General features: G+C 45.2%; 1 long non-coding RNA gene and 2 pseudogenes across 1 annotated transcript; 2 read left to right on the top strand and 1 right to left on the bottom strand.

Moving 5' to 3' along the window:
* Positions 1 to 3,023: 3,023 nt before the first annotated feature.
* Positions 3,024 to 4,514, bottom strand: LOC115292583. Its single transcript, XR_003909041.1, has 2 exons — positions 4,399 to 4,514; positions 3,024 to 3,220 (listed from the first exon to the last, which is right to left on the bottom strand). It is a non-coding gene; the product is annotated as an uncharacterized LOC115292583 (long non-coding RNA).
* A 296-nt stretch (positions 4,515 to 4,810) lies between these two features.
* Positions 4,811 to 5,240, top strand: LOC115291064 (annotated as a pseudogene).
* Positions 5,241 to 5,697: 457 nt separating this feature from the next.
* On the top strand, positions 5,698 to 6,334 carry LOC115292582 (annotated as a pseudogene).
* Positions 6,335 to 12,488: the final 6,154 nt, after the last annotated feature.

The raw sequence follows: 12,488 nt of genomic DNA, 5'->3' as shown, positions 1-12,488 counted from the left end.
TGTTATTATAAGAGTGCCAAAGCGTGAAGGACGTTTGTACAATAACATCTTAACTCAAGAAGCTTGAAGGACATTGGTGCAATAACATCTTAACTCAAGTGAATTAACCTCTGAGGAACTGGACCAGCCGCAAGGGTTGCAAGGGCACGAGAGCTTTGCTTGATCACACTCTCCTTACTGGCTCCTCGCTGCTGCTTCCCACAAGGGTTCACAATAGTAACTACACTGATCATGGTGAGCATAGTGTATAGAACTGTGGAACACTTGAAACTAATATAATATTTATGTCAACTATTCTCCAATTAAAAAATAATAATGGGCAGGAGAGAGAATGAACCCTAGAATTACAATACAACAATATTTCCATGGCTCTAGATTCCAGAGGACCTCAGAACCATAACGAGAAGTTTATAGCTAGTGAAGATGAATATATCAAAATTACGGGTAATTGTGCTAGGTTGAATAAAGCCCCTCCAAAATTCATGTCCACCCAAAACCTCAGAATGTGGCCATATGTGAAAATAGTGTCTTGGCAGATGTAATTAATTAATTTAAGATGAGGTCATACTAGATTGGGGTAGACTATAGTACATTACCTGATATCCTTTTTTTAAAATTTTTTTTTAACTTTTATTTCTTTTTGAGAGACAGCAAAGACAGGGCATGAATGAGGGAGGGGCAGTGAGAGAGGGAGGCACAGAATCCAAAGCAGGCTCCAGGCTCTGAGCTGTCAGCACAGAGCCAGATGCGGGGCTTGAACCCACAAACTGTGAGATCATGACCTGAGCTGAAGTCTGATGCTAAACTGACTGAGCCACTCAGTTGCCCCATTTTATTATATTATTTATTTATTATTTATTTTGCCTGATGTCCTTCTAAGAAGACACACATGGGAAGAAGGTCACTTGACTACAGAAGCAGAGATTGAGGCAATGTTCTATAAGCCAAGACATGCCAAGAACTGTGGTCCATCATCAGAAACTCGGAAGAGGGAAGGAATAACCCTGCCCAGAACCTTTAGAAGGAGCACAAGCCCGCCGCATCTTGATGTCAGATTTCTAGTCTCTAGAATCATGAGAAAGTAAATTCCTGTCATTTTAAACCACTTGGTTTGCTGTAGTTTCTTTTTTTTTTTAGTGTTTTTTATTTATATTGAGAAAGAGGAAGAGAGAGATAGAGGGAGAAAGAGAGAGAGAGAGAGAGAGAGAGAATCCCAAGCAGGCTCCATGCTATAAGTACCTGGAGCTCGATCCAACGAACCGTGAGATCGTGACCAGAGCTGAGATTAAGAGTCAGACACTCACCCGACTGAGCCACCCAGGCACCCCCGTTCGCTGTGATTCCCTAAGGCAGCCACAGGAAACTAACCTTGCACTGAAAGGCTGACCAGGTATAACCTCTTTTTAGTGTTTAAAATGGGAAGGAGCAAGAACAGGAGGAGCCAATTCATTACATGGGAGCCTGACGCCACCCTTTCCTGAGCCACAGACTTCCGTGAGTTGTTTCAAATCCTGAGCTTGCTAATTCAAGCCAAGCTACTTCCTTGAAAAAGAAAGGAAAAAAAAGTCTGTCTCAACCGATGAAGACAAGCAAGACTCCAGGCTCCATGTAAGCAGGAACTTTGGGTATCTTGTTCACTGCTGGATCTCCAGCCCTTAGAAGAGTCCTCATTAGCACTTGATAGGTGTTCAAGATCGACTTGTTGAATACATGAATGAAGAAATGCCCAGGGTGGTCCAGTAAATCAGTGGCAAATTCAGATCCAGAGATAAAGTCTTCGGTAGCCCTTTTCCTGGTGGGTGTATTACATCTAGGATTTCCCATCTGCAGAGTCTTCGGCACTACACGTACCTGATTTGGAAACAGCACACATATAATCCCTCCTAAATTGTTCAACTGGTGACTAAATTATATCTGTACCTGTAGCCAGGACTCTTACAGCATCTGCTTCTTCCTGGTGTGCAAATGTAAGCACTTTCCCATCGATTCTCTTTCATTGATTCTAAAATGCAGAATTTGTGGCCGAGATTCTATGCGCCTCTTTTCTTTCTGTCTCCTGCCCATGCCCCTCTGCTTCTGCCTTCATCACAGGAGTCCACCTTGTATTTTTTTTTTTTTTAAGATAGAAGGCAGCTGGAAACCAGCCAGTGTCAGGAAAGCGTCCTATCAGAGCCTGAACGTATGCAGATTCTCTTGGGTAGACCCACCGCTGCCAGCTGCCCGCTCCTGCCTGCACCTGCAGAATGGACCTGGGGAGATGGAATGAGAAAGTGGGGCAATGGGATCCGTCACCCTCACAGGTGTGGACCATCGACTTATTCGTTCCCAGACCTTCAGACCACACCAGGGAGCTGTGCTGGCTAGAGGTCTTCAGTTGTCTGCAAAGCACTGGGGTTAGGCTGCTGAAGAGCTTAAAAAGAGAAAGGAGGGGCGCGGGGGGGGGGGGGCTCAGTCTGTTAAGCGGCTGACTTCAGCGCAGGTCATGATCTCACCGTTTGTGAGTTCAAGCCCCAGGTCAGACTCTGTGCTGACATGACAGCTCAGAGCCTGGAGCCTGCTTTGGATTCTGTGTCTCCTCTCTCTTTCTCTCTCTCTGCCCCTCCCATGCTCACGCTCTGTCTCTCTCTCTCTCTCTCTCTCAAAAATAAAAAACATTAAATAAAAAAGAGAGAAAGGAGAGGGAGGGAAATATCCCTCCAAGATCAAAGGGGGAAGTCCTTCATCCATCCTGTAAGCGCCGTCCCTCTGGATCCCCCTGGCAGTTTGGATCCCCACTGAGAAGTCACCTCTGCAAGACATCGCCAGTTCACCAATTACCGCAGACAGTCCAGGAGAGAAAGTCCTGAGAAATTCCCAGAGAATCCAGTGAGATCTCCGGCTGGCAAAGGCTCTCCATGTGCGGTCCACCAAATGGGGGCGCCTACCGATGTGGGGGTCTCCTGATCAGATGGGAGCAGCCAAATGTGGGGTGACCCAATTGGGTGGAAGCCAACGGGGCAGGCGGTGCAAGAATTGACCCAAGGTAGAAAAAAAAGGAGACAGAAGTTTATTGAATACACTGAAAGGAGGTGGCGGGCAGGACATCAAGGCAGAGACTGCGGTAGGAGACCGCTCTTACAACACGAGTCAGGCTTCCATCCTCTTCTGTGAGCTTAGAGCTGCTGGAAGAAGCATCTGAGAAACTCATCACCACGCGCTCTGGGAAAGGGAAGTTGAGTGCCTGCCATGGAAGAACAAAACGTCACAATATATTTGAATCTGATGTGCCACCGGCAATAGTCTCTCTCTCTCTATTTAAGGGGGTGAAATTCACATAACATAAAATCGACCACTGAAATGTACAATTCAGTGGCATTAGTACCTTCATGATGTTGTGCAACGACCCCCAGTTTCAAGTACCACCATTTTCATCCCCACAAAAGGAAATTCAGTAGTCACTCCCATACCCACCCCCACCCCTTCCCTGAAGACCACCTATCTACTTTCCGTCTCTGTGGATTTACTTACTCTGGGTGGTTCGTATGAATGGAATCATGTAATATGTGACCTTTTATGTCTGACTCCTTGGACTTAGCTCGAAGTTTTAGAGGTTTATTTACATTGTAGCATATTTCAGCCCTCTCTCTATATACATATATTGCATTTTGTCCATCCACTCATCCAGCAATGGACATTCGGGTAATTGCAGGCAATGTTCTTTTGAACAGGCTTGGAAGATAAATCTAAGACTAGAATCTAGTGCTTTCTGACTAGCAAAAGGACCCAAAGGTAACAGTGAATTGAAAGACACAGTGGTGCGGCTGTGGCATGGGCTGCCTCAACTGGAGAAGCCGGAAAAATACCACAAGTATGTTCACCCTACAAGGTATTGAGCAAGCTCGGTTTCTAAGAACAAGCATATCTTATCCTGTATTTGTCATTAGATAAATTACATTTCTCCACCAAGTCTTGTTTTTCTCTTCCTCTTTCCCCTCCCTCCTCCTTCTTCTCCTCCTTCTCCTTCATCTCTCCTTCCACTTCTCATTCCCCTCCTCCTTCTCCTTCTTCTCCTTCCCCTTCTCCTCCTCCTTCCACGAGTGAACCTAAGGACTTCCCCTTTGTCACAGAGGCCCATGGAAAAGCCTCTGTAATGAACGTACCCCACCTGCCTAACAATGTTTCATGTAAAATACACTCTACACTTCTTTTTCTCTACCTTGCTCTTGGACACAGCAACTGAATGCCACAGTGTCTCTTATTACATAAACTGCAGCATATTTCATGATTAAGGTTTACCAGAGGCGACTTGTGCTTTGTCTCTTCCAACTCAGGCTGTGCTTTTTGCTTTCCCTTGCCCTTTTCTCCTCCGGCCCCTTCCCCTCCGAGCTGTCTTGCTCCGCTTTCCTTCTCCTCTCTGACCTGCCCAGAGCCTCGACCCCCCAGGCCTCCACTTTGTGATTAGGCTCTGCTGATGATCCTCCTGGTTATCAGCTGCTGGCCACTCAGCTGACATCGGCCCCTTTTCCTCTCTCCATCCTTGCCTGGCATCAGCGTCCTGTAGAACTTCTCGGAAACTCCGCGGGGGACCTCCTTGTGTATTCTGGAAATACAACACAATTGCATCAGAATTAAGGAAGAGATCAGAGCTTTTACTTCAAAGCCTGTCATTTTACGTGTGTAAAAAGTATCCTGAAAAGACTGGAAACGAATCTCCACTGTATATATGCAATATCTTTGGAGATGCTAACTAAGTCTTACATCTGAAAAGAATGAGATTGCTCACTGGCATTTAAATTCATTAAACAAAAATTAAATTATTAAATTAAATTACATGGGGGGCACCTTCTTGGGACTGTAGGTAGAGCACACAACTCTTGATCTTGGGGGTTGCAAGTTTGAGCCCCACACTGGCTGTAGAGATTACTTAAAAACAACATCTTTTTGACCGGAAGTCACTTTCTGAGCTAGCGTGCGGTCTTTGTCAGCTTCCACCGGGGCCAGGGCCAGAAAGTGCAGAAGGTGACGGTGCAGCCCGTCAACCTCATCTTCAGGTACTTGCAAAATAAACCTCGGATTCAGGTGTGGCTTTATGAGCAAGTGAAGATGCAGATAGAGGTCTGTATCACTGGTTTTAAAGAGTACATGAACCTCATATTAAATGAGGCAGAAGAGATTCATTCTAAAACAAAGTCAAGAAAACAACGGGTCGGATCATGCTCAAAGGAGATAATATTACCCTGCTCCAAAGTGTCTCCAACTAGAAATGATCAATGAAGTGAGAAATTCTTCTTTTTTATGTGTTTTATTTATTTTTGAGAGACAGACAGAGACAGTGCGAGCAGGGGAGGGTCAGAGAGAGAGGGAGACACAGAATCTGAAGCAGGCTCCAGGCTCTGAGCTGCCAGCACAGAGCCTGAGGTGGGATTCAAACTCACAAACCATAAGATCATGACCTGAGCCAAAGTGGGACACTTAACCGACTGAGCCACCCAGGCGCCCTGAGAAATTCTTGAGAAGGCCATGTAGTTTGTTCTCAGAGGTCTTTTGTTGGGAGTATAGTTCTAAAACATTTGTTCCTATTGTTTTGATGACCTTTATGTTATTACCAAATGACAATAAATGCTGTGGGATTGTTTTTAAAAAAAACATCTTTTTCATGTTTTTAAAAATTAAATTAAATGAGATAGACCGATTTCCGCTGCCTCCACCTGCAGCGCGATGCCCAAATCCAAGCACAACAAGAAAGTTTCCTTAACCAAAAGCACCAAGAAAGGCCTACAACCGACACAGAACCTGATGGAGGAGCTTTGGGGATGGACGGACATGTGTAAGTACCGTTTTGTCTTCTCCATGGCTGGTCTTCAGGAAGGACATCCAGAACACCTGGAAGGACAGCCACACGTCCTCTGGCAAAAACAAAGTGATGATGGTGGCCTTGGTTTGAAGCCCATCTGGCGAGGACAGAGTCCCCCTAAATCAGGTCAGCAAGACGTTCAGGGGTGAAGTCTGTCTCCTTTTCACCCACTGCAGGAGGAGGTGAAAGTGGTTCAGGAGACACAGGGAAACGGACTTCGCCAGAGCCGGAAACAAAGCAACTTTCATGGTGACCCTGGGCCCTGGGGCCCCCGGAGCAGGTCCCCCGCTCTGTGGGGCCACAGAGGAGGAAGCTGGACTTGTCCACTGCCTTCACAGGAGAGGGTGGTGACCTTGCTGTCCCACCACATGGTGGGCAAGGAGGCCAACGTGCGGACCCCAGAGCCGGCCCATGCGCGGAAGCTTTTTGGGTGTGCAATGGCTGAATTGGAGGTAACCATCAAATACACACGGATGTGCAATCCAGGAGTTTCCAACTGAAGGGCGAGGACTTGTCTGAGGGGATGTCCCAGCTGGCGAAGAATCAGAAGAAGCGGGGGGGGGGGAGGGGGGGACTTTGGCTGCCAGGTGCTTGGGGCCAGGATGCGTGGGGCCATGGCCCCGCTGGGGGAGCAGCTGTCTGTTTGTTTTGCTGTGAATGCAGACAAAGGAGGGCGAGAGGGACACACTGTTTTTCTGTAAGAAAACACCTTATTTTCTGCAAGGTGGCTCCCTTGGGACAGCAAAGAGGACTTTTCTTAGAATAAAAGCCTTGGTTTTGGGCTTTTGTTTGGATTCCCAAGATTCCCTTTGTTCACTCGGAGCCAGCTTCCAGCACTGGCTCCTGCATGGTGACCGGGGACGTGAGAGCCATCGCTTCTCCTCTCCTTGGGCCCTCCATGCCACCCTACTGGAAAGGAGGGCTTGTGTTTGCCCAGGAATACAGGAACCCTGTGCCCTCTCTACCCCTTTCCTTCTCTCCTTCCTCCCTGCACTCCTTACCATCCCCCCTTCTTCCCTCCCAAAGCAGGGCCAGAGTCTCTCTCTTTTTTTAAATAAATGTTTATTTTTGAGAGAGAGAGAGAGAAAATGTGAGCAGAGGAGAGTCAGAGGGAGAGGGAGACAGAATCTCAAGCAGACTTCATGCTCCATGCAGAGCCTGACACAACCATGAGCTCATGACCGGAGCCGAAATCACGAGTTGGATGCTTACCTGACCAAACCACCGATGTGCCCCCAGGGCTAAGAGCCTGACAGGAGACAGGAAGCTTTCACAAGCCACTGCTGCAGCCCTGAGTGGATCTAAAACCTGTTCCAAACAAAAATGAAATGAAAATTCAAAATTAAATGAAGTAGGTTAATACTTTACAAGCTAAAAGAGCAGCTAATGTAGAATATGCTAGCCCAAAGATAACTATATAGAAAACTCTAAAGATCCTATTATCACTAATAAGTGACCATGACAATCTATTGGCTTTAATACAATGATATGAAAAACTACATAAATTGTATTAGACGATTCCATGAAAGGAATAGACTGTAAAATATAATCATCTAAGCTAGGGGACAAACAACAATTAATTGTTCTCAAAGTGTGTTCCCTGGACAAGAGCAATCGCCTGGAAACTTAACTAGAAAAGCAGACCTAGACCTACTGGATCGGACTTTTGGGGGAGGCCCTGCCATTTAATCTGTGTTTTAATAAGCCCTCAGGTGATCTTGACACACACCAAACTTTGAGAATCACTGCCTGAAATATACCTACTTTGTTAATTGCATATACTAGTTGCAGATTTTTTCGTTACTGCGGCTTTCTATTTTTGCAGAAGGAGAAAAGTACCATTATGGTAGTGGAGATAAACAGATATGAAACCCGATCAGCAGCAGAAGAGATTCTTTAGGACAGCTGGCGCCTACACTTCAACCAGTCTTGAAGCTTTGTGTTTGTTGTGGTTTAACAGTCTAAGTAAGAGGCTGCTCTGCCACATTCTGGGTGTCTGAATTCTTCCCGCCGTAAGCAGGATAGAACACATTATAAGGAGCACAGGCGTGGGGACTTGTTCCTCTTTATCAGTCTCTACTGATGAGCTTTTAGAGAGAGAAGCGTAGGGCTCTCAGTGTAAAGAAGTGTGGGAAGGTGTCAACCGTTGGCTCATATTAAGATTGACCTTAATTGGTTCACCGCCACCCCCCCCCCAATACTCCCAACCGTAGATCCTCAGATGATAATGGAGATCATGTAGTTTTCTGGGAGGTGCAGGACAGCACCAGAATGGAAGAGAAGTGATACATAGAAGGGAAAACTTCCAATAAGCCAGCCATCAAGGTGGGTGAATAAATCTTAATCCTGTGGTGAAGCTTAAGGAAATGGTGTAGAGCACATTCCTCAGAAATATACTGGCCAAAGAGTGAGGGAACTGGGGTATTGATACCCCCACATATCATTCCCAAGAACTTCTGGTCCACATCCAAGAAAGGCGCAGGTGCCTTCCTCTAGAAAATTCTGCCTGATGGACATAGACAAGTAAAGGGGATCCCAGGTATCATGGATTGATCCTTCCCAAAACATTAGTATACGCAAGGTCGAACCATAAACTCGGGTCCAGATCTAAAATTGGGAAATGAGGACTCAGTCGCTGCTCAGGATGCAGTTTTATCTTGGTTCAATACTGAAGCAGTAAATAAACTTTCCAAATGTTAAAAATCAGATAAGAAACAGATGGGTACACACGTCTGACTGCTGCTTCCTTTATGCCTCCAGCTCACATTTCTGTGGTCTCAGCAGTTGTACTGAGAAGAGTCTCCTATTGGGGTTTGTAACCTTTTATTGCCTCTAATACACAATTTATCCTACTAAGTAAGACATCAGTTATGGTGTCCAAGGATCATTCTCTGTGTGTCTTTTGAAAGGAAAAAAATAGTTTTTGGCCTTAAAAAATTTTTTTAATGTTTATTTATTTTTGAGAGAGACAGAGCAGGAGCAGGGAAGGGCAGAGAGAGAGGGAGACACAGAACTCAAAGCAGGCTCCAGGCTCTGAGCTGTCAGCACAGAGCCCAATGCGGGGCTCCAACTCCGGAGCGGTGAGATCATGACCTGAGCTAAAGTCAGCCGCTTAACCGACTGAACCACCCAGGCACTCCAGGCTTTGGCCTTTTTGAATATAAATGGACACCTAAAGATTACCAGACAATGAGAAAATTGGCAGCATGAGGGAGAAAGACAAAAAAATAAGCAAACAGAACAAATTGATTCTTGAAGAAATAGAATTTGGAAAGAAGAGAATGTCACAAAAACCCAAATTCTAAAAGACCTGACATGTTAGAGCAACCATAAAATAAACACAGGATGCTATTTTTAAAAAAAACAATGAGAATAAAAAACTACTTTTGAAAATTAAGCACAGGGGCACCTGGGTGGCTCAGTTGCCTAAGCATCCAACTTTGGTTCAGGTCATGATCTCACTGTCTGAGGGTTTGAGCCCCGCGTCGGGCTCCGGGCTGACAGCTAGCTCAGAGCCTGGAGCCTGTCTTTGGATTCGGTGTCTCCCTCTCTCTCTTCCCCTCCCCCATTCACACTCTTGTCTCTCTCTCCTCAAATAAAATAAAGACATTAAAAAATTTTAAAAAATAAAAAGAAAGAAAATTAAGCACATAATTATAGAAATAAAATTTTCATTACAGGTCAGGTAAATCCTTCAGAACCGAGAACAAAACTACAAAGAGATAAAAACTAGAGAGAACAGATTAAGAGACATCAAGGGTGAATCAAGGAAGTACAACTTTCTACTACTAAGGAAAAGGCAGAAAAAATGGAGAGGAGAAGGTATCTAAAAAATAGTACCAATTAGGATGCGTGGGGTGGCTGAGTTAAGCATCTGGTTCAGGCCATGACCTCATAGTTTGGGGGTTCAAGGCCTGCTCAGGCTCTGCACTGACAGTGCAAAGCCTGCTTGGGATTCTGGCTCTCTGCCCCTCCCCTGGGCCCATGCTCCGCCTCTCTCTCTCTCTCTCTCTCTCTCTCAAAATAAATAAATAAACTTAAAAATAAATTAGTGCAACAATGGAACTTCTGTTTCTAGCTATCATGGAATAATGCAAGCCAGATTTAGTCTCCTGACTTAAATTATCAATACACAGAAAGACAAAATATATTTTACATAGATAGTTACTAGACAATAATAGGCAGCTCAAGACAGCACTACTGGGAGAAGAAAAACAAACAAGATAAGCTCTGTCATTTCCCAATCTGCCTTCCTGAAGATAATTTCCAGCCCTGGGCACCGAAAGGAGGAACCCAAAGCATTGAGAATTTTTTGTCATCACAAACAGTAAATAGAATTAGCAACTCAGATATTAAGACAGTTACTAAAATCATATTTCATATGTTCAGGAAGGTAGAGGAAAGCATTAGCATGTTAAAGAGACACATGAAAGTTATATTTATTTTTAAAAACCCAAATCAAACTTCCAACAATGAAAAACACAATGTCAGAGACAGAAGATACACTGAATTAGGGTTGACAGAGAATAGACCCTGCAGAAGAAAAGATCAGAGCACTTGATCCCAGAAACTACCCAAAATGAAAGTCAGGGAGGAAAAATAAAAAGAAAGAATGAAAAGGATACCAGCGAGCCATACCAGAATTTCAAGCAACCTAATATATGTGTATTTGGAAAGAGAAGAAAGAGAGGGCGGGAAAGAAAAAAATGTTTGAAGAAATAATGATAAATAATTTTCTAAACTTGATTTAAAAAACTATAACCCCTCAGATCCAAAAAGCTCACAACTCCATTTCTTTCAGCTGAAGAGAGATACCGGGTTTCCAAATGGGAAGGTCGCTGAAGGATGTCAAGTAATCAAGCCTCCAGGGAGGCAGCTAGGACAAGAGTTCAAGTGCAAATAGAAAGCAAGCCTCTATTCATGTACTGCCCCAGGCCAACTATGAGAGGCGCACCAGTTTGTGGGTGCTCCCTGTCCCTTCCTAAGTGCTCAGGGAAATGGAGTAGGTGAAGCACCCATGGGGGGAGAGTTCTCTCACTGACAGCACCCCCCCCCCCAGGCAAAAGGGACTGGAGAGAGTGGAAAGGTAGCGGATTCACCTGCAGGTTTCCGAATTACAAATATGTACCTGAGCCTGGCTGTCCAGGCGCCGCCTGAGTGTTTGTCTACAACTCCCTCCATCAAACTGTGGCACCTTGCGGTCATCGGGGAATGCCACCAAAAGGCATGACCGCCCACTGACCTGTGAGCTGGCCCAGGCCCCCAGGAGGCTCCTCACCCCCTCCCCTGTCCTCGGAATGTGGGTTTGGCTTGCCTCACCCACACTGCTCCAAGGACGCAGCCTTGAGATCCGCATATGCTCTCGAGAATGCCTGCATGGTGTATGTGACTGAACCCACTTAGGGCCTCTTTATCAACTTTTAAGATAAAGTTGATGTCATGGTGGGGGTGTAGGGATCCATTCATCTTGCTGGCGCCCAAGGCAAGCCTCACTTATAAAGTCCCCTTGCTAATTAAAACTGCCACTTACCACTCTGGAGTGGTCTGCCTCTCTCTTCAGTCTCTCCGTGTATTGGGGGCCAGTTTCAGATGGGCCCCAGGAAGCTCTGGGTAGGTTAGTGAACCGGCGGCTGTGCACCAAGTCCGGCGTGGGGAGGGCAGTTTCCCTCGTGACACTCACCAGGCAAAGCTTTGTAACTGCTCGTGGTCAGGACTGAAAGATCACACACAGGACTTTGGCTTGGAACTGGACTCCCTACACGGGGAGCAAAATAATTGGCAATAAAGTGCGAAACAAAGGCAACCTGAGGGCAAAGTACAAACACCCCCCCCCCCACGCTCCTCCAAATCTCCCACCCCCATCTGTGTGATACTGCTCGGGCACTCCTGGTTGCCCAAGAACAAAGGAAAGGGAAAAACAAAACTGATAGAGATCACAGTTATGCAGGACAAGAGTCTTCCCGTTTACATCTTTCTTAATGGGGTACAGGGGGGAAAAAAGCAATTTTATCGACAGCCAAATTTCCAGAAACCCACAGACACAATTTCCTGAAGCCCTAACATCCGCCTCCTTCTCCAGAAGATAGAAAATCTTATATAATCAGTGACTCCTCACAACCCAAGTGCAGCTCTTTCTGCCCACCTGTCCTGTCCCTGTGCTTTAATAAAACCACCTTTTCTGCATCAAAGACGGCTCAAGAATTTTTTTCTTAGCCGTCAGCTCCAAACTGCACCAACACTCCAAACTGCATCAGGGAATACTTCCAATATGTTGCCAAGGCTTCTTGCCAGAGAGATAGAAGGAAAGGCAAATGACTGTGAAATCATGAGATTCCAAGAGGAAGGGAACAGGAAATGAAATATACTAAATGCTATCGAGAAGTCAAGCGTGACAAAAGCCATAGACTCTAGTGGATTTTTTTATATAATTTATTTTTTAACATATGCAATTATTTTCCATCATTTACAATACAGTAGTTTCAATGATACTCCAAACAGAAAAGCAAAGTAAAAAATCAAAACCCCCACTTCTATTTCATGTAATTAGACTTATACAGAAATTAGAAGGTTAGATACCAACTAGTTAATCACCTAATTTCACAGCTATCTGAAGTGGCAATTGTAATATAGCAGCTTATCTATGATACATTCAAGA

This window comes from Suricata suricatta, chromosome 5 (genome assembly GCF_006229205.1).
Source record: "Suricata suricatta isolate VVHF042 chromosome 5, meerkat_22Aug2017_6uvM2_HiC, whole genome shotgun sequence".
In the NCBI taxonomy this organism is placed as follows: Eukaryota; Metazoa; Chordata; class Mammalia; order Carnivora; family Herpestidae; genus Suricata; species Suricata suricatta.
The sequence above is the reverse complement of the archived record's forward strand: the minus strand, read 5'-3'. Positions and strand labels throughout refer to the sequence as shown.